Below are 26,777 nucleotides of genomic sequence, written 5' to 3'. Positions count from 1 at the left end.
AGGCTCAGGGGTTGCCAGGCCACCTGCACTTCTGATCAACTAGTTATAAATCCAGGGGTTTCGACTACCCTCTCACGTTCAATAAGTCATTATAACAACTCACGGAACTCAAGAAAGTGCTGTACTTACAACTGCTGTTTCATTACAGCAAAAAAGGATGCAAATCAAAACTAGCCAGTGAAAATAAGAGACACATAGGGCACGATCTAGGAGGGTCTCAGATGCAGGATTTCCATGTCCTCTCCTCATGGGGTCAGGGTATATTACCCTCCCGGCATATCAGTGTGCACCACCAGCCAGAAAGCTGACCAAACTCCAAGTATCCAGAGTTTTTATTAGTGTTTCATTATGCCAGCATGATTTAATTGAATCTTCAACACTTCTCCACCCAACTCCAGAGATTGGGATGTCAGGCTGATATCACATGGCTCAAAGCCCCAAGCCTCTAAATCATGGTTGGTCTTTCTGTCATGGCCAGTCTCCATTCTGAAATCAAATAGGATAGGGACCCACTAGTAGTTACCTCACTAATGTAAACCCAGGTATGTTTCAAGGGGCCCACCACAAATAACAAAAACACTCCTATCTCTTCAGAAATCCCAGGGTTTAAAGGCTCCCTCTCAGAAACTGAAACCAACGTCCAGCCAAATTTTTCACACAACAAAAAAATCATAATCCTTTTATGAAATAAAATCTTAGGAATATCTTTTTTAATTAGGAAAGCTAGGTAAAAGCAGAACTTCTGTGATCAAAGCCTGTGGTTATTGTTTTGCATCATTAAATGAGTGAAAAATGAAATGTCCAACTCAAAAAACAAATAGATTTAAAACATCAGATATTTGAAAGTGGGGGTCACCTACATTCCTAAACACTGATGACAAGATTTTTGTAGAAATCTTAGTTGTGAAAGCAAACGAAAATAACAGAGTATTCTACCAACAGTGCCCAAAGGGATAAATTCCATGTGCCTAAAAGGATGTGGAAAGAGCTGAGGAACTGGAAAGCATGAGAGAACAAAAAGATGGAAAAGAGAAAAGCATTTCTTCTGTTTGGATCCAGAAGTAGAGAATGATTTAAAAATGTCTTCTTGCAGGTCATGCAGGTATATATCAGGGCAGATAAGCCCTAAAACATGAAAGCTGGTATACTCCAATGCAATAAGGCCAGCAATTGTTCCTACACTCATGAGATTGTGGTTGAAAGCAACTAAGGTCACCAGGGGAGTGAGGCAAGGCTGGCATGCAGCCCTTGTTGCCATGAGGCCTGTGGACCTGCCAATAGTCATAAGCATGTTTGAACACAGAATCACAACATTAAGACTGGATCCAGCCAAGGTGCAGGAAGGCGGTATCACACAGGTAAAGTTCAAGTTTGGAAAGAAGCCTTTAAAATATACCAAGGGTGTTTCAGGGAAGCTGAGTAAGACTTCAAAAGCATGCAGAGCCACAAAAATGAAAGGAAATAAAAATATTAGTGAGTATGCCAACATGAAGTCCAGGCTGATGAAATTCTTGGCACTTGCATAGAAAATTGGCAAAAGAAAGGGGAAAAAAGGCAGTAAGTTTGCAAAGGGTTTGAGAGTAGTTTGTGCCTGGTTAAGAAGATGGCAGCATCAATCACTTGTATATTATTTTGATTGCCAAGACCTCCCTTTTTATGATTCAAGCCCTTCTGTCTTCTTAAAAGGCAAGAGTAGGAAATGTGCCTTAAGTCTGCATAAAATGTGCACATTAACCTGGATTTATGTATATCTCAAAGACCCCTTCCCCCAACATACATTTTTGCTGTCTTGTTCCATTTCTATCCCCTCTTACCACCCATCTGTAACTTCTGCTCAAAGGATGAAAAGGTTATTGTGTTAGTCTAGTCTTACATTGCTATAAAGGAATACCTGAGACTGGATAATTAATAAAGAAAATTGGTTTATTTTGGCTTAAGTTTCTGTAGGCTGTAAAAGAAGTGTGGTGCCAGCATCTGCTTCTGGTGAGGCCTCAGGAAGCTTACAATCATGGTGGAAGGCAAAGGGGAGCCAGCCTGTCATATGGTGAGTGCGGGAGCAAGAGACAGAGAGGAGAGAGGTGCCATACTCTTAAACAGCCAGATCTCACATGAACCTAGAGCAAGCACTCACTCATCACCAAGGGGATGATTCATGAGGGATCTGTCCTCATGAACCAATACCTTTCACTAGACCCCACATCCAACATTGGAAGTCACATTTCCACATGAGATTTGGAGAGGACAAACATCCAAACCATATCAACTATTATCCAGAGAAAGAAGTGGATTGACTGCTGCAAATCTCACTGTTTATCCTAAGAAAAGACAACTCACTGACTTCCTAGCTCTTGGTACCTTCAGCCTCTACTTAAGAATATAGGCTTTTGGGATATCTTTGGACTCAGGGTCCTCTCATATTCTCAGCTTCATTTGTTTTGGAGAAAATGCCCATACTTCATAGAGTCTAGAGACAGGAGAGTTTCTATAGATACAATAGATAAATGGAAGCTTGTGACCCATAGATTGTCTATTGCAGAATGGCAGTGATCAAAAACACTGCTGAATACTGGAGCAGCAACATCTCCAAATACCCAGTGCTTAACTGGGAAGCTCTAATGGTCTCCTAATTCTACTGACATGATTATAGGATTAGCTAGCTATTACATCTGCCATCAATAACGTGCTCCATTGGTGAAGGCCTTTGCCATAATTGTATACCACAATAAAGCCACTGTTTATAGATTCAAAAAATTGATGCTGGAGGGAGAAGAGGCTGATTCATCTCTCATACTTCCTGGCCTGCAGGAAGTTAATGCTTTTAGAGTTTCAGAATTCAGAGAGCAAGAATCCATCCCAGTTGCAAACAATACTTCAACTCCCATTGCCCATGCTGCCACACCCCTACCTATGTTGAAAGATTTAAGGTAAAGGAAGACTCCTGTGAATGAAGAAAGTGTTAACGTGAACTTGGATGCATATTTCTCTAGCAAAAAATATATATATATTGTTGAGTCAGGGAGAGAAAAGTAATGTAGAATGTGAAAGATCAAGGTGACAATCACCAATAAAATACCTAGAGAAAGCTGACTTTCAATTTGACATTATCTTTTAAAATTGAGAATACGTATAGTCTTCTGAATACTGTCATCACTGAGCATCATTTGACAATTTTTCTCTCAAGGAGTCAATCCTCCATGATCCATTAAAATTCCAGGTCATGCTGCCAACTTTTACCTGTCATCAATCACTAAAGACTCTGACACAAACTACACTTTCAGTTAAGTCCAGAAAACTATCAAACAGTAAAAGAACTTTGGGAAGAATGAAATATCAGAGCTCAATTTTACATCATATTCTGAATATTTTTTCTGGATAATTCAAAATGCTTGTATTGGGCAAAGACCTACTCAAAATTAGAAATACGTTAAATATGTCTTTTCTTATTTTCCATAGAAATGGAGAATCATTAGACTGAGCCTAAATTAGCCAAATAAACTAGAAAGAAAGCGAAGCTATTATTTCCCAGTAACACAACACTGAGGAGGAAACTGCAACAAAAACACTTTTGAGAAAAAATATATATATTGAGTTTCAATTTTTTTATAGATCATGTCCCATTTCAGCTTGCCTGTACAAATATCCAAAGGATTATATGGTGTTTTTTTTAAAATGGATTTCTTTATGCTTAAGACTCATCATTTTCTAATAGGCAACCAAGGAATCTGACACTCCACCAGTAAAGCTGCCCAATCAGGCAGCTGTGAGGCTTAGCAACACACACACAAATGCCAACCCATCAAGTTGGCCAGACTGCTCAAGAGCCTAAAAGTGATTGAGCAAATCTGCACATAAAAATTAATCCTGAATGAAAGGGAGGAGGCTCAAAGATGGCCAAATAGGAACAGCTCCAGTCTAAAGCTCCCAGCGTGAGTGATGCAGAAGACGGGTGATTTCTGCATTTCCAACTGACGTATCAGGTTCATCTTGCTGGGGCTTGTTGAACAGTGGGTGCAGCCCACGGAGTGTGAGCCAAAGCAGAGCGGGGCATCGCCTCACCCTGGAAGCACAAGAGGTAGGGGAATTCCCTTTCCTAGCCGAGGGAAGTCATGACAGATGGTACCTGGAAAATCGGGACTCTCCCACCCTAATACTGTGCTTTTCCAACAGTCTTAGCAAACGACACAGCAGGATACTATATCCCGCACATGGCTTGGAGGGTCCCACACCCATGGAGCCTTGCTCACTGCTAGCACAGCAGTCTGAGATTGAACTGCAAGGTGGCAGCGAGGCTGGGGGAGGGGCATCCATCATTGCTGAGGCTTGAGTAGGTAAACAAAGTGGCCAGGAAGCTCGATCTGGGTGGAGCCCACTGCAGCTAAAGGAGGCCTGCCCACCTCTGTAGACTCCACCTCTGGGGGAGGGCATAGCTGAACAAAAGGCAGCAGAAACCTCTGCAGACTTAAATGTCCCTGTCTAACAGCTTTGAAGAGAGTAGTGGTTCTCCCAGCACAGAGTTTGAGATCTGAGAATAGACAGACTGCCTCCTCAAGTGGGTCCCTGACCCCCGAGTAGCCTACCTGGGAGGCAGCTCCCAGTAGGGGCCGACTGACACCTCATACAGCCAGGTGCCCCTCTGAGATGAAACTTCCAGAGCAAGGATCCAGCAGCAACATATGCCATTCTGCAGCCTCCACTGGTGATACGCAGGCAAACAGGGTCTGGAGTGGACCTCCAGCAAACTCCAACAGACCTGCAGCTGAGGGTCCTGACTGTTAGAAGGAAAACTAATAAACAGAAAGGACATCCACACCAAAACCCCATCTGTACGTCACCATCATTAAAGACCAAAGGTAGATAAAACCACAAAGATGGGGAGAAACCAGAGCAGAAAAGCTGAAAATTCTAAAAATCAGAGCACCTCTTCTCCTCCAAAGGAACACAGCTTCTCAACAGCAATGGAACAAAGCTGGACAGACAATGACTTTGATGAGTTGAGAGAAGAAAGCTTCAGACGATCGATAATAACAAACTCCTCCGAGCTAAAGGAGGATGTTCAAACCCATTGCAAAGAAGTTAAAACCTTGAAAAAAGATTAGACAAATGGTTAATTAAAACAAACAGCATAGAGAAGACCTTAAATGACCTGATGGAGCTGAAAAGCACGGCACAAGAACTACATGACGCATACACAAGCTTCAGTAGCCAATTCGATCAAGTGGAAGAAAGGATATCAGTGATTGAAGATCAAATGAATGAAATGAAGTCAGAAGAGAAGTTTAGAGAAAAAAGAGTAAAAAGAAACGAACAAAGCCTCCAAGAAATACGGAAATATGTGAAAAGACCAAATCTACATCTGATTGGTGTACCTGAAAGTGATGGGGAGAATTGAACCAAGTTGGAAAACACTCTTCAGGATATTATCCAGGAAAACTTCCCCAATCTAGCAAGGCAGGCCAACATTCAAATTCAGGAAATACAGAGAACGCCACAAAGATACTCCTCGAGAAGAGCAACTCCGAGACACATAATTGTCAGATTCACCAAGGTTGAAATGAAGGAAAAAATGTTAAGGGCAGCCAGAGAGAAAGGTCGGGTTACTCACAAAGGGAAGTCCGTCAGACTAACAGCGGATCTCTCAGCAGAAACCCTACAAGCCAGAAGAGAGTGAGGGCCAATATTCAACATTCTTAAAGAAAAGAATTTTCAACCCAGAATTTCATATCCAGTGAAACAAAGCTTCATAAATGAAGAAGAAACAAAACCCTTCACAGACAAGCAAATGCTGAGAGATTTTGTCACCACCAGGCCTGCTTTACAAGAGCTCCTGAAGGAAGCACTAAACATGGAAAGGAACAACCAGTACCACCCACCGCAAAAACATGCCAAATTGTAACAACCATCGATGCTAGGAAGAAACTGCATCAACTAATGAGCAAAATAACCAGCTAACATCATAAGGACAGGATCAAATTCACACATAATAATATTAACCTTAAAGATAAATGGGCTAAATACTCCAATTAAAAGACACAGACTGACAAATTGGAAAAAGAGTCAAGACCCATCAGTGTGCTGTATTCAGGAGATACATCTTATGTACAGAGACACACATAGGCTCAAAATAAAGGGATGGAGGAAGATCTACCCAGAAAATGGAAAACAAAAAAAGGCAGGGGTTTCAATCCTAGTCTCTGATAAAACAGACTTTAAACCCACAAAGATCAACAGAGACAAAGATAACCATTACATAATGGTAAAGGAATCAATTCAACAAGAAGAGCTAACTATCCTAAATATATATGCACCCAATACAGGAGCACCCAGATTCATAAAGCAAGTCCTCAGAGACCTACAAAGAGACTTAGACTCCAAAACAATAATAACAGGAGAATTTAACACCCCCTGCCAACATTAGACAGATCGACGAGACAGAAAGTTAACAAGGATATCCAGGAATTGAACTCAGCTCTGCACCAAGCAGAACTAACAGACATCTACAGAACTCTCCACCTCAAATCAACAGAATATACCTTCTTCTCAGCACCACATCGCACTTATTCCAAAATTGACCAAATAGTTGGAAGTAAAGCACTCCTTAGCAAATGTAAAAGAACAGAAATTAAAGCAAACTGTCTCTCAGACCCCAGTGCAATCAAACTAGGCCTGAGGATTAAGAAACTCACTCAAAACCACTCAACTACATAGAAACTGAACAACCTATTCCTGAATAACTACTGGGAGCATAACGAAATGAAGGCAGAAATAAAGATGCTCATGGAAACTGATGAGAACAAAGACACAACATACCAGAATTTCTGGGACATATTTAAAGCAGTGTGTAGAGGGAAATTTATAGCACTAAATGCCCACAAGAGAAAGCAGGAAAGATCTAAAATTGACAACGTAACATAACAATTAAAAGAACTAGAGAAGCAACAGCAAACACATTCAAAAGCTAGCAGAAGGCAAGAAATTACTATGATCAGAGCACAACTGAAGGAGATAGAGACACAAAAAAAACCCTTCAAAAAATCAATGAATCCAGGAGCTGGTTTTTTGAAAAGATCAACAAAATTGATAGACCGCTAGCAAGACTAATAAAGAAGAAAAGAGACAACAATCAAATAGACAATAAAAATGATAAAGGGGATATCACCACCAATCTCACAGAAATACAAACTACCATCAGAGAATACTATAAACACCTCTACACAAATAAACTAGAAAATCTAGAGGAAATTGATAAATTCCTGGACACATACACCCTCCCAAGACTAAACCAGGAAGAAGTTCAATCCCTGAATAGACCAATAACAGGCTCTGAAATTGAGGCAATAATTAGTAGCTTACCAACCAAAAAAAGACCAGGACCAGATGGATTCACAGCCAAATTTCAACAGAGGTACAAAGAGGAGCTGGTATCATTCCTTCTGAAACTATTCCAATCAATAGAAAAAGAGGGAATCCTCCCTAACTCATTTTATGAGGCCAGCATCATCCTGATACCAAAGCCTGGCAGAGCACAACAAAAAAAGAGAATTTTAGACCAATATCCCTGATGAACATCAATGCAAAAATCCTCGATAAAATACTGGCAAACTGAATCCAGCAGCACATCAAAAAGCTTATCCACCATGATCAAGTTGGCTTCATCACTGGGATGCAAGGCTGGTTCAACATATGCAAATCAATAAATATAATCCATCATATAAACAGAACCAAAGACGAAAGCCACATGATTATCTCAATAGACGCAGAAAAGTCCTTTGACAAAATTCAACAACTCTTCATGCTAAAAACTCTCAATAAACTAGGTAATGATTGGACATATCTCAAAATAATAAGAGCCATTTATGACAAACCCACAGCCAATATCATTCTGAATGGGCAAAAACTGGAAGCATTCCCTTTGAAAACTGGCACAAGACAGAGATGCCCTCTCTCACAACTCCTATTCAACATAGTGTTGGAAGTTCTGGCCAGGGCAATCAGGCAGGAGAAAGAAATAAAGGGTATTCAATTAGGAAAACAGGAAGTCAAATTGTCTCTGTTTGCAGATGACATGATTGTATATTTAGAAAACCCCATCATCTCAGCCCAAAATCTTCTTAAGCTGATAAGCAGCTTCAGCAAAGTCTCAGGATACAAAATCAATGTGCAAAAATCACAAGCATTCCTATACACCAATAACAGACAAAACAGAGAGCCAAACCAAGAGTAAACTCTCATTCACAATTGCTTCAAAGAGAATAAAATACCTAAGAATCCAACTTACAAGGGATGTGAAGGACCTCTTCAAGGAGAACTACAAACCACTGCTCAATGAAATAAAAGAGGATACAAGCAAATGGAAGAACATTCCATTCTCATGGATAGGAAGAATCAATATAATGAAAATGGCCATACTGCCCAAGGTAATTTATAGATTCAATGCCATCCCCATCAACCTACCAATGGCTTTCTTCATAGAACTGGAAAAAACTACTTTAAAGTTCATATGGAACCAAAAAGAGCCCACATTGCCAAGACAATCCCAAGCCAAAAGAACAAAGCTGGAGGCATCACGCTACCTGACTTCAAATTATACTACAAGGCTACAGTAACCAAAACAGCATGGTACTGGTACCAAAACAGAGATATAGACCAATGGAACAGAACAGAGCCCTCAGAAATAATACCACACATCTACAACCATCTGATCTTTGACAAACCTGACAAAAACAAGCAATGGGGAAAGGATTCCCTATTTAATAAATGGTGCTGGGAAAACTGGCTAGACATATGTAGAATGCTGAAATTGGATCCCTTCCTTATGCCTTATACAAAAATTAATTCAAGATGAATCAAAGACTTAAATGTTAGACCTAAAACCATAAAAACCCTAGAAGAAATCCTAGGCAATACCATTCAGGACATAGGCATGGGCAAGGACTTCATGTCTAAAACACCAAAAGCAATGGCAACAAAAGGCAAAATTGACAAATGGGATTTAATTAAACTAAAGAGCTTCTGCACAGCAAAAGAAACTACCATCAGAGTGAACAGGCAACCTACAGAATGGGAGAAAATTTTTACAATCTACTCATCTGATAAAGGGCTGATATCCAGAATCTGCAAAGAACTTAAACAAATTTACAAGAAAAAAACCAAACAACCCCATCAAAAAGTGGGCGAAGGATGTGAACAGACACTTCTCAAAAGAAGACATTTATGCAGCCAAAAGACACATGAAAAAATGCTCATCATCACTGGCCATCAGAGAAATGCAAATCAAAACCACAATGAGATATCATCTCACACCAGTTAGAATGGCAATCATTAAAAAGTCAGGAAACAACAGGTGCTGGAGAGGATGTGGAGAAATGGGAAAACTTGTACACTGTTGGTGGGACTGTAAACTAGTTCAACCATTGTGGAAGACAGTGTGGCGATTCCTCAAGGATCTAGAACTAGAAATGCCATTTGACCCAGCCATCCCATTACTGGCTATATACCCAAAGGATTATAAATCATGCTGCTATAAAGACACATGCACACATATGTTTATTGCGGCACTATTCACAATAGCAAAGATTGGAACCAACCCAAATGTCCATCAATGATAGACTGGATTAAGAAAATGTGGCACATATACACCATGGAATACTATGCAGCCATAAAAAAGGATGAGTTCATGTCCTTTGTAGGGACATGGGTGAAACTGGAAACCATCATTCTGAGCAAACTATCACTAGGACCGAAAACCAAATACCGCATGTTCTCACTCATAGGTGGGAATTGAACAATGAGAACACTTGGACACAGGATGGGGAACATCACACACTGGGGCCTGTCGTGGGGTGGGGAGATGGGGGAGGGATAGCATTAGGAGATATACCTAATGTAAATGACGAGTTAATGGGTGCAGCACACCAACATGGCACATGTATACATATGTAACAAACCTGCATGTTGTGTACATGTACCCTAGAACTTAAAGTATAATAAAAAAATTCTAAAAAAATCAAAATGGGAAAATACATATATACAAGGATATGCAGTGAATATTTTCTTAAATAACAACAAAGTTAGAAACTTCCTTAATGCTAGAAAATAAGGGATTGTTATATAAAGTATGGAGCAATCATAAAATTGAATACAGTGCAGCCATTACAAATAATGATGCAGAGATATACCTATTAATGTAGAAAGAATTTTTTATTACTAAGTGAAAAAAGTTAGTTCCACTTGCTTAGGATGCTCATACTTTTGTTATGTGTGTGAGTGTTTATAGACACATTCACACAGAACACAACAGAAAAATGTATACAAAATTAATACAACCTTATGTACAAGGTAGAAAGAGTGGTTTTGTCCATTCAGGCTGCTGTATCAAAGTACCAGAGACCGGGTGGCTAATAAACAGCAGGAATTTATTTTGGAAGCCCAAGATCAGGGTTCCAGAAGGATCAGATTCTTGGTGACGGTCCTCTTCTGAGTTGCATCCTGCCATCTTCTTGCTGTGTCCTCACATGGTGGAAGGAGAGAGAGAAAGCACTCTGGACTCTGTTTTATAAGGACACTAATTCCATTCAGGAGGGCCTCACCCCCAAGACCTAATTACCTCCCAAAGTCTCCACTTTCTTAATACCATCACATTAGGGGTTAGGATTTCAACACATAAATTTACTGGGTGGTGGGGAAGGGGGTGGGCACACAAATACTTAGTCCATAACATTCTGCCCCAACCCTCCAAAAATCATGTCCTTCTTGCATGCAAAATATATTTATCCCATCCCAGCAACTGCAAAAGTGTCCTAGCATCAACTCTAAAGTCTAAAATCCAATTTCCCACCCAAATCTCATCTAAATCAGATATGGGTGAAACTCAATGTATGACTTATTTTGAGGCAAAATTCCTCTCCAGCTGTGAGCTTGTGAAATTAAACAAGTTTTGTGCTTCCAAAATACAGTGGTGGGACAGGCATAGGCAAGACATTTCCATTCCAAAAGAGAGAAATAGGAAAGAAGGAAGGGGTGATGGGTTCCAAGCAAGTCCAAACCTAGCAAGGCAAATTGCATGAGATTTTAAAGCTTAAGACTAATCCTCTTTGGTGCCATACTCTGCTCTCCAACCCCTCTTGGGAAGAAGTTCTGCCTATCAGAGAGATTGGGGTGACAACATTAGGGGACACACTGCCCACACCCTGGCTCTTTGCAGCAGCCCTCCCCATGCCATTACTGTTTGTCACACTTAAAGCGTTCTGCACCTCTGCCCCCACAGCTCAGCTGGGTGTTGGTTCCTACCCTTTGAAATTGAGGTGGAAGCAGCCCTGCCCCCTGGCACAGGAATTACTTTTCCTTTTGCTATTCTGTATTTTCTAATTTTTCATCAATGCATACAAATTTCTCATGTAATGAAAATTTTAATATTTAAGACACATTAGAAATAACAAAAGGATAGCTAGTTTCCTCAGAAAAGTTGTAAGAAAGAATTCCTTTCATCAGTGAATGAAAAGTAAATGAATTCTTATCAGGAAAAACGTTTTCTTTTACTACTTCCCTGAAAAGCAGAAAGGTTTGGAAAACACTGATATGTCTGATGAGGATCGCTGACCACTTTCTGTCTTGTTCAGCCATTTATTAAATAGCCCACTTGATCCATTCAACCACTGATCCTACAGCAGTGGAGAGGTCATGTTGAGGCTGAAGGCTGTGTGGCTATGTTGTCTTCCGGGACACCACTGATCAGTGGGTCAGAACTGTGTTGGACAAGCTTGTATCGAGTTGGCACATTCCAGGGAATGCTTCTCAGTGTGAATAATCTCAAAGTTTGCTTTGTTATGATACCCAAAAGTGATACAACCCTGGGAAAACTTCTACTTACTAGAATTTATCCCAAACTACAAGAGATGCAGACAACTAATTGATTGATTTATAACGAGAAACCCAGCCAAGCAGAGCAGAACGCTGCAGTCATTAGAACAGTACATGCTTCCCCTTAGACACATTATATAACAGGGCAAGTGACAGGGTTAGACAGGAGTTTCAGAAAGCAAATTCTGACAGCTATGCAGGATAAATTAGAGCGGTGTCCATATGTCCCAGTTTGCCTGGGTCCTTGTTGATGCCTGCTTTCTAAATGTAATGTTTAATAATACCCTGTTCCACTCTCAAAAGTGTCCTGGTTTCATTGACAAATTCTATGTCATCCTAATTGGAGAAGACAGTAGTGGGACCTGGGAAATGAGTTGCTAGAAGACCATTAAAAAATCCACTGTAGAAACAATGAGAGCCTAAACCTATGCTGCAGAAGTGAAAATAGAAAGAAAGAGATGAATTGGTGTGAAGCAAAATCTAGGTGGTAGAACATCAGTGATTGCTCTTTGTGGAGTAATGCCCCTCTGACCAAGTTCAGAACCTCTGGTAGGGGATCAGCTTGCATCCAAAAACTAGTCAATGTGGGGATTCCAAAGCCCAGAGCATCCTGTGGGATCAGCTGAGGTCTTTGCTGTGACTCTATTTCAACTCAACTTCTCCACAGACCCGTCCTGCTTCCTCCACTCCTAAGAGATGTTGACTCCAAGAGCAATCCCCATTTAACCTTCTGCACACACATCTCTCTCTTAGAGTCTGCTTCCTGGGGAACCTGACCTACAACTGCCATCATGTTAGAACAAAAATAGGACATAATTTGGTCCCTTTTCATTATGAAAATGAATTATGATAGGTGTTTAAGAGTACCTGGTGACAGAAAATGTTCAGAAAATGTTAAGAACAATATATCATAATGTGTACATCATTTCCATTGCTAGATTTGGCATCTGACTGCCAACCAGATGAGTCTGAGCAAGATAAACAATACAAAAGTAGAGGCGGCCACATTTATTTTCTCGTCTAATTCTGAAAAAAAATTCATACCATATAGCTCCATCAAAATGATCCAAACTGAACAACACTTATGAACTGTAATTCCCAGTAAGTATATTTCTATTTGAGCACTAAAAGACTCAAAATGCTATGTCCCACTGCCTCATCTTTGCAGTTTCAGGATAGGGTTTCAAATGCCACTGTCAGAAATACAAAGAGATGAGAATTGGTTTTACCTCAGTCATTCAAAAATGAATGCACTGCTATAAATGCCTGATACAAACTGCTCCACAAACTTAAAATGGAATTATAATCACATCACTTTTATTTATCCAATTAATCTCTGGAGCTCCACCCTCACTATCATCACCACTAACCACCTGACCTCACCTCCTTTACTCAGAGAAGAAAAACTTAGGGATACCCTCCTCTTCTTGAATTGAAACAAGTCTAGCTAAACTGCCTATCCCACCAAGGTGAAATGGGGACTCCAAGGAGTCCATGATGCTTTTGCTTCTCTCTCCCATGGGATCACTGATAGAAACAGATCTGAAATCATCCTGACAGAGGCTATCATGCAAATAAAAAATCAACAGTGTCAAAGCCTCATTCAATTCATTAATGAGTAAGCTGGTTACAAGGTCATCTGAGAAATGTGGGATGCTTGGGATTTGACATTTTGAATGCTAGAATAAGGCCCTAGGTTGGATACAAAACTGGTAATGTCCTAGAGCTGGGGTCCCCAACACTGCCCCCCTGACCTTGGCCACAGATGGATACTGATCCATGGCCTATTGGCCACCAGGCTGCACAGCAGGAGGTGAACAGTGAATGAGCCAGCATTACCACCTGAGCTCCACCTCCTGTCAGATCAGCGGCAGCATTAGATTCTCATAGGAGCATGAACCCTATTATGAACTGCACATGCAAGGGATCTAGACCGCATGCTCCTTAGGAGAATCTAACTCATACCTGATGATCTGAGGTGGCACTGTTTCATCCCCAAAACATTCCTCCTTCCCTTATCCACGGAAAAATTGTCTTCCACAAAACCAGTCTCTGGTGCCAAAAAGGTCGGGGATGGCTGTCCTACAGGGTATCATCACATAACCTCTAGGGTTACCTTTTCTACAAGACAAACCCATTTGAATCTGTACCAAACAAAACATATACCAATGAAAGTAAAATTTCACAGAATCTGGGCCTTAACTGGTAGAAGATTAGCAAATTAAAACAAAGTCTACTCCCCTAGATAATGAAGTAACCTTGGGTGGCCCTCCTAAGCAATGCTCTAACATAACATTGAAAGACCATGCTTTCCTCTCTTTAAATCCGAGTTTCAGACATTTGTCAATAGGTGTGTGGCTGACCCAGAGCCCTGCACAAACCGCACAGATTCACAGGCATGAAAATCCAGCCCCTTAGGGCTGAACTCAGTCCAGAGAACCCCATGCTCAGGATCCCAAATTCTTACAGCTCATCTTTTCCTCTTTACATTCCCATCCCCATTCAGAGAACCAGCGCACCCAAGGAACATTGTGTCAGGATTAGTTCTAGCATCACATCTCATAAACCTGGAACCTTTGCCTTTTGATCCTCCCAAAAAGTAATCCAAGGAAGCGAGTCGCTTTTCTTTTCAACTCAAAAGATCAGGCTACTCCATTTCCCTGGGTAATAGAGCTATATGTGCTACATTGACTCCTGTTGGAAGCTTCCCATCAGTCAGGATTAGTCACCTCTTCCCTTCTTGTGTGTGGGGTGGAGTGTGGCTGCCATTAGTGATTCCAAAATGATTTTCCTGGCACCCCTCCCACTAGAAAGAAAAGGGAAAAAACTAATCTCTTGAGGCATATGCTGCCCTCTGATTCTTCATTAGCATATAAGGGACCAAGAAAGAGAAATGCAAAGCCAGAGGAGAAAGGACTTCTGGGCCAGCAAGACTTACTTGTAACTGAAGTGATCAATACACACTACAAACTTCCTGAATTCACCAAACCTCCCTAATGCTGCTATGATGTGTCTGATACATGTTCATTTCTGGGTAACTACCCTCTAACATACATATGTTGAGTTTAAGTTTCTAAAAGTCAATTATGTTTTTTTCAAAATATTTAAATTAAGTGATTTAATTACTCAGTAAACCGATGAAATATGAGTGTTAAAAATAGTTGTTTCTATTGAATTTAAAGTTTTGGAAAAACTAAAAAAGTTGATTGGGATGAAAGTAAACTGCTATCAAATTAAGTGCAAATAAGAAAAGCCTGAAGTGAGGGGGAAATCACAAAAATCTGGGAAAACTCTGCCCTCAGATTGCTTTATAAGTCACCTTAAATGACTGTAACGCACACATCCCTGGAAGTCGTAAAGATTACATAATGGTTATAATTTATGAAATCCAAACTAAGAATCAATGAAAATGTGATATGGTGGTTCTATACCAAAAGATTAGTGGATGAATTTACATCGAAAACTATTAATTTTTAAAAATGTAAGTATGTATGCATCATTTTAAACCATTTTTTAGTTTAGCCAATTCTGTTGTTTAATCCACCATCTTCTGCTTTTAATCTCTGCAGAGTAGAGGGGATAGAATGGGTCAAACCAAACAGGATCTTTAGTCACCTGTGGAAAAAGACAAGGAAGAGCATCAGAGCTCACCGTGAGCAGTGCTAGTCTGAGCAATGTCCAGGGGAAAACGTTTTATCATGGCTCAAAGATGTATCTGATGGGTCCTATGACCAAGGGTACCCTCACGTAGGAAATGGACACAACAGTCCATTAAGCTTGATGCCATTTCATTTTGAAATCAAACAGCCAATCCTCCAGATTCTGATTTCACAACTGCAGGTAAACTGCTCATGTAGGCCTACAAGAATACTGTGCGCATGCTAACATAAATGTTCTGCTCAGTGAGGATTGTAATTCCCATTGTGGATTAATAAATTGTACATTAAACCCATGTAAGCTTTGCTACACTGAGTCAACATCACTGAGCCAAATCAACTCTGGTACACTGAGACCTCAGTTTTTGAAACTGAAATACTGTAAGCCAGTCTCTAGGACACTAGTGAATTTACCAAGGTAAATGTCATAGTGTGAATACCCATATGGGCAACCTGCCAGTCCTCTTGTCTTGATGTGCCAAGTATAACTGTGTCCTTTCCATTTAAAAACATCTGCATTATTCTTTCTCTCTGTGTACCTCTCTCTCTCTCTCTCTCTCTCTCACACACACACTCCAAATAGTTTCATCTAAATACATCTTTCTTCCTTAACCCAGATCACATTTAGTTTTGCCACTCCTAGGGTTTATTTCACACTGAGCTTTGTGTTGCACTCATAGCAACACTTATACAATCCCCCGATCCCCTGCATAATCATGAGCTACTCACAGGCACATCTAGGTTTCATATATCTTTCCCATCCCTCATTCCATTGAGCACTATAGCCTAAACATGAAGATCTGAATGCAGTGAAGTCGGTCCTAGAAATAGTTTATTTTTTTCTCCTCTATGCTTATAATTCCATGAATAATGGAAATTAGGAGAAAAGGAATATGAAATACATATTCATATATCTAATTTATAAACCTGGAGATTCTGGTATACTTATTCCACATCCTAAAGACAAATGTGTTCTTTAATACTACAATTTTCAGTTTATTTTCCTCCCAATAACACCAAAATAGCTTAATTTCTTGTTTGGAAAAACAAAAGGTTTGATTTTTCCAACAATCTCCTATATCATTTCTGCCTAAATTGTGTCAGCATAACTTTCTCTGGCTAATAATACCATTTAACTTAGCAAAGACATAAAATTACTCACACCTAACACAGTGCCCTTAAGGTAGACTTTTGCTTATTTCTGCTTGGAAGAAATGGTCCAAAGGGACACTGACCCTTTAAAATCTGTGGCTATTAAAGAGTCCCCTATTGCAAGAGAACAGAGGGTCTTGGGTCACTTTTATGGGCCTAGCACTTCAGCTATTTATTGTAATGCAATTACCATACGAACTCAACCATTACAAGATGCCAGGTCTGCTTCTTATTAGAATTTTAAAATAGCAGAGAACTTTGGAAAACCTGAATCTTTTCAGGAAAGCAAAAATTCACAGGAAGCAATAATGCCTTCATTCTCCCTTCACCCTTCTTGCTGCTGTTTCCAGGTTGCAAGTCAATTATTTTGGCAAGGAAACTCAGCAGGAAACAATTTGACCTTCTAAGAACACCACTAGAATTATGTTATCAGCAGATTTCTTTCCCAGGACACCATCTTTGGTTTGTACAAACTATATACAATAAGCAGGTCTTTTCCAGAATCTTTCTTATGCTCAAACTGCAAACTGGATTGAACTCTACACCCTGTCCCATCCAGTAAATCTTCATGGGGATATATTGCAAGGTCAACAGCCAAAACTGTTTTGGTCCATCTAAGCCACCAAACCAGCCACAGAGAAAGGAAACCGACTAACTAGATGCAAGTTAACACTGAAGAGATTTAGACTGCAAATAAAATGTTGGGAGGTATGTACATTTGTCAGCTGATGGTATAACTCAAGAAGAAGTAAACAAAGACCATGACCATAAAAACTTTTCTCTGGTCTATCTTCCCATTTTTATCTATTTCTTCAACGTATACATTGTGTTTTGAGTTTTTAACATTTGTTGATATGCATATGCTTAAATTTAGAAAGCTAACTGAATTCTTAACATGTAATTCTCAATTATAAATGCTATTTGGTGGGAGTTTGGGGATTCTAAGTGTCTCCCTGAGGAAATGGCTCATTCCTGGGCTGAGTCACAGAAAGAACAAGATGAGCCTGGGGCATCTTTTCCTTGTGCCAGAAAATAAGAAAATAGTCAATGAATGATGGGAAAATGTCATGAAGGGGCTACCACCATTTAAACTGTAGAAAAATTGAGCATCAAATGAAGAATGAAAGTGTCAAATGACAACTCATTAAATAAAATAGAAATCTATGATTACATGATATTAAACCTTGCTTTACAATAAAATGGCAACTAAAAAATGTAGAAAAAGTGCTGAAAATGCAGAGTCATCATTTGGCAGCCATCATAGAAGCAAAAGGATATTGGCATAATCTTGGAATACCTCCCACAAAATTATAACTAAGCACAAAAGAAAAACTGGTGGAGAAACTTGACAGATGCCAACATAACCAGGTGATGAAGGTTCACGTCATTAGTGGTGGGATGCGTCAAGAGAGTGCCCCCTGAGGTGATACCCTGAGAAGGGCATTATTTCTGTCATGTTCCTGCAAGAAAACATGACCTAAGAATGGTGGCAAGAAAACATCAGATAGTTGAGAGTCACCCTTTGAAATGAAAGGGCTTCATACTTTAAACCCATCAAGAACACGGAAAAAAGAAACCCCAAGGAACTTTTTCAGACTGGAGAAGGCCTGAAAATCAAATGTCCTTTATGTGCCCTGATGGGATCCTAGACCAGAGAAGAAAAGAAGGTGGGGGAGAGAGAGAGAGAGAGAGAGAGAAGAGGAGAGAGAGCGAGCAAGGTGGGGGAGGTGGGAGAGAGAGTGAGCTGGGTGAGGGACATGGGTGAGAAAAGAATCCAGTGCAATAGAGAAAATGCAATAAAATGTTATCAGTTGGGGAGTCTGATGATGGGGATATAGGAGTTCTTTGTAAAACTTCTGGCAAGTTTTCTGTGAGTTTGAAATTATTTCAAAATAAATTATTCTTAGAGAGAAAAGTACTTTTGCTTCTGTGACATGCTAATCACTAAATATTATTTGCAAGCATACATATGATTGAAAAGGAAAGAGAAGCAACCACCGTCAACATCTCCCAGCTCTAATCCCAATATGCGCTCCATTGCATTTTATATTTTCCTAGTATATAGGTCAGTGGTTCATTAGCAGTTAACCTTCAACAGGTTGAGTAACTTGAAGGTTCCATACCAAGGAAGGAATTTAGCTGAAACCAGTTAGTAAGCTCACGACCTGTGAATTTTTAGCTCTAAAAATATCGCTGCACTAGCATCCCTTGTTGAAAAAAGTAGCCCAATCTATAAATGGTTAAGAGGCTACTTTACACTCTTGTTATTTACTCCAGCAAGCTTTAGAGAGATTTCTATGCTGCAGCTAGTCTGATGCATTAAGTGCAAATTGGTGGCAGGGCCAGGACTAGAGTGAGGTGCTCAGGATGCAAAATTTAAGAAAACATTTGCTCTCAGGATGCCCTATCCACCTCACTTCAATCCTGACCCAGACTCCCAGAGATTCTCATGCATTCAGGTATGCGCCTCAGGCATCCTTTCTGGTCATAATTACCCCAGATGATTTTGATAATCAGCCAGAGTTTGGGTCTATTTGTCCAGCCCAGTGGTTCTCAAGTGCAGTCGTAGACCAGCAGCAGTAGCATCACCTGAGAGCTTGTTAGACTTGCAAATTCTCAGCCCCATCCTAGACCTGCTGAATCCAAAACCCTGGAGAGTGGCACCAGAAATCTGTGTTAACAAGCCCTTCAGGTGACTCTGGTGCACATTAAAGTCTAAGAAACACTGATCTGGCCTAGATTTAGTGTAAAAATATGCTGAAGCACAGACAGGGTTGATCAAGGTAAGTTTGTTTGTGGTACACATAGGTAGGAGGAGAATGGAAGTCTTTTGAAAAGAGGTGAAGATAACCTCAACAAAGAGTTGAACAGAGCTTCTCAGAAAATTAGTTATTTCAATGGAGATCTGAAAAAAGCAGAGTGGATATTAAATTCTATGCCAAATAGCTTCTCAAATTTAATAAAATTCAAAGGTAATTGGGTCAGTATATTCAACACATAGTTTTCCCTCGAGAGGAGCAAATTAATTCATTCCCCCTTTTTGTCCATAGATAGAATTATCTGCCAAAGACTTACAAGCTACTCAGTAGCAGCCAAGTCTAGATTACAGATGAATGCGTCATCCACCAGGTATTATTGATTCTTTCAATGACTCTTATAAACTGGAATCTTCTTCAATAGGACTAACCCTTCAGTGGAATGATACTGTGGAGAATTATCTGATTAACCGTGCTGCGAGGGTTATGTAGGAATGCATTTATCAGATAGCCCTTGTGTGTCACATCGGCTGGCTCAACCCTACCTGTTCTTCCAGCCACTGCTATATTGACTAGCCCTACATGCTTCGGTCATCTCTGCACAGGTATAACCTGAGAACACCTCGAGTCAGCAGTTTGGAAATGTAGGGAATTTGCTACCATAAACTACCTTTGGCCAAAGAAATATGGAACACAAATTCAGTTCACCTCTGGCCCCAAGACACCACTATAGGCTCATCATTTTATATTCATATGAAAATCTATTAAGCCCCACACAAATATGTTCAGAAAGCAAAAAAGCCCCAATCAGAAGCATGGGAAGATCCAGGTTTTATGGAGTCTGCAGTTTATATAATTTGGAGAGTAGGGGCTTTTTAAAAACAAATGCAAAACTAAACAAACGTTTGTTTAAGATGACAAAATAAGTCACGACAAGTTACTGGCACTTTGGAGATCCAGGTGCCTTTCCCATGAGACCCTCTGGACAATCAGTCAGAAACGCTTACATTGAAGCTTCCTGGGGGAGCCTGACTTTCCCTCTCCCACTCTACAGCTGCCAGTCCTCACAAGGGTCTAGGCAAGAGAAGAGCTAAGAAGCTCAAGCTTCATTAGCTTTATGGTCACTCTGCCTCTGCTTTGAAGACAATTCCAGCTGCAGCCTCTAGTACTATAATACAGAAGGAAGGCGTTATCTGCAGGTGGAAGGTATCCAGGCAAGGAAGGGCTGGAGACATTCCTGTGCAGGAGCAGGATAGGTCTCACATAGCACAGCAGACAAAAACCTGGGGATCTGTCACTGGTCTTCTACTACTAGGTGCTCTGGGAAATGTGCCTCCACCTTCACAGATGAGCAGTGATAGGAAACTGCTCCTTTTGCCTTGGCCCTCAGCAGAAATATTATGGTTTCCAAGGCAGGACACTTCTTCACTGTGCAGAACTACCTTATGCAAGGCAGGACATTTGCATCTCTGGACCCACTCAGTCATTGTAACTGAAAAAGCCCCCCACACTGCAAATGCCCAAGGTGTGTCAGTACTATCCACAATTTAGTACAGCTACTAAGAAGCTAAGGGCTCAAACAGCAAAAGCATAATGACCCTTGGAGTCAGCTTGAGATGTGGATTCAGTGTGATTTCCAGAGACTAAGCATCCCTGGAGTTCAGAAAAGCCTTTCTACTACTGCTTATTGATCGCTGTGACATAGTCCCAAATTCTTTTACCCCACTGTTATAAGTCAGGCCAAAATATAAATATGACTGAGAAAGGTAACACATTGACTTTACTTCTGTCATCTTCAAGTATAATCTCAGTGACTCACAAAATTTAATGTGCATAAGAACTAACTAGGAGCTTGTTAAGAAATGCCGATTCCTGAGTCTCACTCCCAGAGGTCAGTAGCTTCAGAATGAGACCAAGGAATTGACATTTTTCATAACAGCTCCAGGTTGTTCTGATGAAAGTTATTCCAGACCATATTTCAAGAACCATTACTTTGATGTTTTAATATAAATTAGTTTCAATAATAATTGTCAATAATTCTCATTTATTGAGCACATATGCGCTCATAAAAGAGGTGCATGTTATTGCCACCAATTTGGAGCTGAAATTGAAATTTACATATGTCTGACTGTAAAGCACTGTCAACAATTATATTGCCTCAAATATTTTATTAATTTGGTGGCGGGGGGGTGGCAAAAGGAGAGAAATTTGCAGTAAGGGCAGAGAGGGACCTCAGAGAAGAGAAAGAAAATAAAAAGTGCCAGAAACAAATTTGGCTGACCTTAAACTCTTCTTACAATCAGCTTTATTTATCTCAAACTGAAAAAATAAACAGGAGCTATAAGCAGAGAAGATTTTATGACCTGTTTTGTTGAGCATAAATGCAACTTCAGGGCAACCTTGGGTTGTCGTAATTAGTTTATTTGGATAGTTCAGGTAATTAAACACCCTGGAGAGGGTCTATGGGATTTCAGGATGAAGTGAGGCATAATATAGAAAGTCCACTGCATGTTTTCGACAGTTTTTTGTTGCACTTTTTTTCCAACTGGGGAGTGGGGAAGAACGAAAACTGTCAGATTATGTCACAAGCAGAAATTCAACATAATTTGCTCTTATCTTGTTTAGATCTCTTCTGAGGCATTAAAGCACTGTCCCTGCATTATTTTATAGCAGGATTAGAGTAATTCTCTGCATCTGAAAAATTGACCTCATCCATTGCCTTATAACAATTGAGTGGGAAAACACATTCCTTTCCTATTTGTAGACTTGGTTTGTATTAAAATGATTGCTAATATTTATTGAGCACTTATTATGTGCCAACTGTTCTTCCTAATAATTTATACATAATGCCTCCTTTAATCCTAACAACACTCAATGATTACTTTTTTTTTTTCCAGACAGAGTCTTGCTCTGTTGCCCAGGCTCGAGAGCAGTGACATGATTATCACGGCTCACTGCAGCCTCAACCTCCCCAGGCTGAGGTGATTCTCACATCTCAGGCTCCTGAGTAGCTGGGACTACAGGCACACACCACTGTGCCTGGATAATTTATTATTATTATTTTTTGTGAAGACAGGGGTTTCGCCATGTTACCCAGGCTGGTCTTGAACTCCTGGGCTCAAGCGATCCACCTGCCTCGGTCTCCCAAAGTGCTGTGATTACCGCCATGAGCCACTGCTTCTGGCATAGGGTTCCATTTTATAGAAGAGAAAACCAAGGCTCAAAGGAGTGAGTAATTTCCTAAGCTACACAGCTACCCACAGAGGTAAATTTAAAATCCCAACCTGGCTTTGTCCTACTCCAGAACCTGGTGGGGGCAGCTACTGCACAAGACCTCCCACCTAGAGGACCCTCTGGAAACAGCAATGAGAGCTGATGGGCTAGAAGCCTGCAACCTGGTATGGAGGTTGCAAATGCAGGTGTAGAATAGAACCTTGGGATCTGAGCCAAATATTCATCCTCCTAAAATTATCTGTACCTCAAAAGATGTCCTGATGTGCAAGCTCACAAAGGAGGATACCAGTGAGTTTTATGCTCTGTACCATAACCATCTACCACCAAGTAGTGAATAAGCAGGTTTCTGACTATACGAAAGGCCTATCTTCATTAAGACTCTTGGTTGCAGGAGACAAAATCCCACCTTGATGTAGCTTAGGCAGAACCAAAGGAATTTATTAAAAGAGCACTGATCTTTCTCACATCACCAAACTGCAGCACAGGCGCAGAAATAACTGGGCCTTGGGAATTGTGAAAGCCAGAGAAATAGATGCCATTAGAATGCATACTCCCACTCTATTTCTCTCTCTTTCTCTCTCTCTCTCTCTCTCCTTTCCTCTCCTCTCTCCCTCTCTCTGGTTTTGGCTAGGTCTCTCTCTTCACATCCTCCTACTGCAGACCAGAGGAAGGCACATAGCCATTATCAGTGCCCAAGAATATATCTTGCAATGGCCACCACCAAGAGAGAATAATTCACATTTTTTCTTGACCCAATTCAAAAATTCCTAAGATGTCATCCAGTTGGCCCAAAATGGGCCAGGAATCTAACCCTGGATCAGTCAGCTGTAGCCAGTGTAGATACACAGCCACCGAAGGCCATCCCCTCGGTGTGGGCACTGTCCCAAGAAAGGAGAGAAATACTTGAATTGGGCAGTTACTCCTTTGTATTTTGCTACAAGGCTGATTGTAATTAATTATTTAACACTGAGCAGCTCATATTTAATTCTAATAAGTTTTATCATTACATGGTGGCCTCATTGATTATTAATAAACAAAAAATAATTAATAAAAACTGTAATGGTGCACCAATACCAGGAAAGTGCCCTGGCTTCCTGTATAAATGTATGTTAGTGGGGCTTCTGCTCTGTCTAGTTCAAGTGAACAGAGATCCTTTTCTAGATAATCCTCATGAACAGAACTGCAGTGACATATGTGCTACCTGTATGTATTACTCTCACCTGAGTTAACTACACCTGGAGACTTTCTTCCCCCCTAAATCATGCAAATGATGGCTAGATTATGCTGTTAATAGTTTAAAAATAACGTGAAAAATAATAATTGGGGAGGAGAGGGAATGTGACTGAGTGAGCTAGGTAATGACATCTATTTCCAAAATAAGAGATATCTGAACTAATAGTGTGGCCAAAGAAGGAATTAATGATAATTGTTAATGTTTATTCATCTTTCATGGATCACTTAGGCATCATATTATCCAAAAAGCTCTCCCTGACCCGCTAACTCTGGGTTGGGTTGGTTTCTCTTGTTATCTTATATAGCACATATCTTACTATATTTTGGTTGCCTCTTGATCTGTCTGTATCCCTCACTGGCCTGTAGGTCCTGTGTTAGGGCCTTATATTGGCAAGGGCCACATACATACATTTCACCATTGTATACCTAGTGCTTAACACAATGCCTGGCACATAGAAAGCACTCAATAAACATCTGTTAGTTTATAAGCTATATAAAGTTAATGTAAGTTAACTTCAGGGCTCAGCAAGGAACACCACACATTTAGTGGCACTGCTAATACCCATTTCCAAGCTCTCATTCTCCCAGGAAACCTTCCCCTATCCATAAAATTTATGGGGTAATTGAGCAAGAGTAAAGTGAGTATGCTGTGCACACACATATTATGGAATGTAGCAGATTTATAAGAATTCTACCTTAGAAGTCTTAGGAAGTCAAAGAAGGGAGATGTAATGTCTACAAATGTCTTTGGAGCCTCTGGTTAATTGGGCTCACGGTCCTCTCCTTTCAAACTGCCAAGTCAAGAGATGAATACGTTCTAACCTTTTAGTTGATATGTCTTTTTTCTGCTTTACCCTAGTGACCTCACAGTACTCAGAGGCACAACACTCTGGAAAGGATGTCCTAATGCAGTAAAGAATTTTCAGAGAGCAAGTGACTGCTACAATTCCATGGGTAGAGAGGGCAAGAGAGGCTGCTTGTTAATGCCAAACAGGAAAGTCATCAAAATTCTCTCTCTTCTGCCCTCCAGGGAAACAGCCCACTGCTAACCACCAAGTTTTGCAAGATATTCTTTTGTTTCTTGAAAATTTATTATTCCCCCCATCAGCAGCTCTAGCTGAAGTAATCTCAATTCTCTTAACCTTTCTTTAGAAGGTCTGTTTAATCCATTTTTATTGCTCTCCTCTGAGCACTCACTAAGTTTGTTAGACTTTATTCAATCTTGAATTGGACAAAGTACTTTAATAAGGGTTGCCTCCCACTGCTCCAGGAACAGGCAAAGGTGATGTCCTGATGGGGCACTGGCATAGGATATTGCATGTGGAAGCACTTTTGGAACTCTTAAGCAGCCCCCAAATGGAGCAGATGATGATTAGACTGCACATCTCAGACTGAGCTCCTCATTCCCAAAAAGAATGAAAAAGAAATGATTGTACCATTTATTCATGTGTACCTTCAACAAAAATGTATTGTGCAATCACTTTGTGCAAGATACTGTACTAGGCACTTAGGATATAATGATAAATAAGATATGGCCTCTATTCAGTAGAATATAATGGCATTGGTATACCCCCCCAAAAAAAATTTTGGTTGTAGACCCAGAAATATTCCAGATGTTTTTGCATATATCATGTCATTCAAGCTTGTCATAAAACAAGCCCATTTGGAAGGTATTTTTATTCCTAGTACACAGAAGAAGAAACTGAAGCACACCTATCTAGAGTTGTGCTAAAGAAAAACAAACATAAATTTATTTAGCCAAATTGGAGTTTTACTGCTCTGCCTTATGTCTTCCTACCTGCTTGTAGGATGACAACTGTGCCTAAAGCATCTTCAAGCTACTTCCCACAGTGAAGGGCATCCCCAACCTGCATTTCTCCACACTGTAGGGCAGGTCAGGGTTCCTCCCGCACCATCCACTGAAAAAAGTCCTGGAACAGCTAAATCTCTGCTTTCAACATTCTGCTAACACTGATGATCTTCTTGCAGGTTAGGAAATCCAATGCCCTAAAGAAATACAGACTTAGGCTAAAGAGCTGGATCTCTGGCTTACACAGATGTTCCTGAAACATTGAGCATGTTGTCTAACCTCTCTGTGTCTCATTGTCCCCATTTGTAAAACTGAGACAATTGTACCTACTTCACTCTGCTGTTGTGATGATTAATTGAATGCTTCTTACAATGCCTGGGTGCTCAGTGAATGTTAGTTGTCGGTAGCGGTGCTGCTGCTGCTGTTGTTGTTATGACAGCACTACTAAATTAGACAAACCAAAGACATAGACAAACTCCAGCCATTTCTGGCATCATTCTCGAAAAGAGACTATGTCAAAGACTTTACCTATTTCCTCTAAGAATCTTGTCTGAATTGGAATAAATAGTCACCAGATTCTTGTGGTCCAAACATTCCCAAATATAAACTCACTGAATGTGGCCAAGACTGGCCAGCTATTTATCAAAGTGTTTCCTTCCTCCTGGGCACTTGGCTAGACTGTATTTCCCAGCTGCTCTTGCAGTTAGCTTCTTAGGTGTGACCATGTGCCTCAGCTCTCATCAGTACAAAGGGGTAGGAAGCAGTTTAGGCTTCTTGCAGGCCCAGAATGATAAAACCCTCCCAAAAGTAATTCTTCTGTCTCTGTATTAGTTATCTACTTCTGTATAACAAATCACCCTAAAACTTAGCAGCTTAAAACAATAAACATTTATTATCTTACACAATTTCTGATAGGAATCTGGGGGTGTTTTTCCTCAATGTTTTTGGCTCGGGGTTTCTCCTAAGGTTGCAGTCAAGCCATCAACTGGGGCTGCAGTTATTTGAAGGCTGATTAAAGTTAGAGGGTCCATTTCCAAGGTAGGATACTCACATGGCTGTTGGCAGGAGGCCTCATTTCCT

General features: G+C 40.4%; 1 long non-coding RNA gene across 1 annotated transcript in view; it reads left to right on the top strand.

Annotated features, from left to right (window-relative positions):
* Positions 1 to 26,027, top strand: part of LOC130540552 (uncharacterized) — a 41,874-nt gene extending 15,847 nt beyond the window's left edge. Inside the window, exon 4 of the long non-coding RNA XR_008954543.1 lies at positions 24,747 to 26,027. This is a non-coding gene — a long non-coding RNA (uncharacterized LOC130540552). The remainder of the gene's footprint in view (positions 1 to 24,746) is intronic.
* Positions 26,028 to 26,777: the final 750 nt, after the last annotated feature.

Source organism: Pan paniscus, chromosome 8 (genome assembly GCF_029289425.2).
Source record: "Pan paniscus chromosome 8, NHGRI_mPanPan1-v2.0_pri, whole genome shotgun sequence".
Taxonomy (NCBI): Eukaryota; Metazoa; Chordata; class Mammalia; order Primates; family Hominidae; genus Pan; species Pan paniscus.
This window is presented reverse-complemented; position numbering and strand designations above follow the sequence as displayed.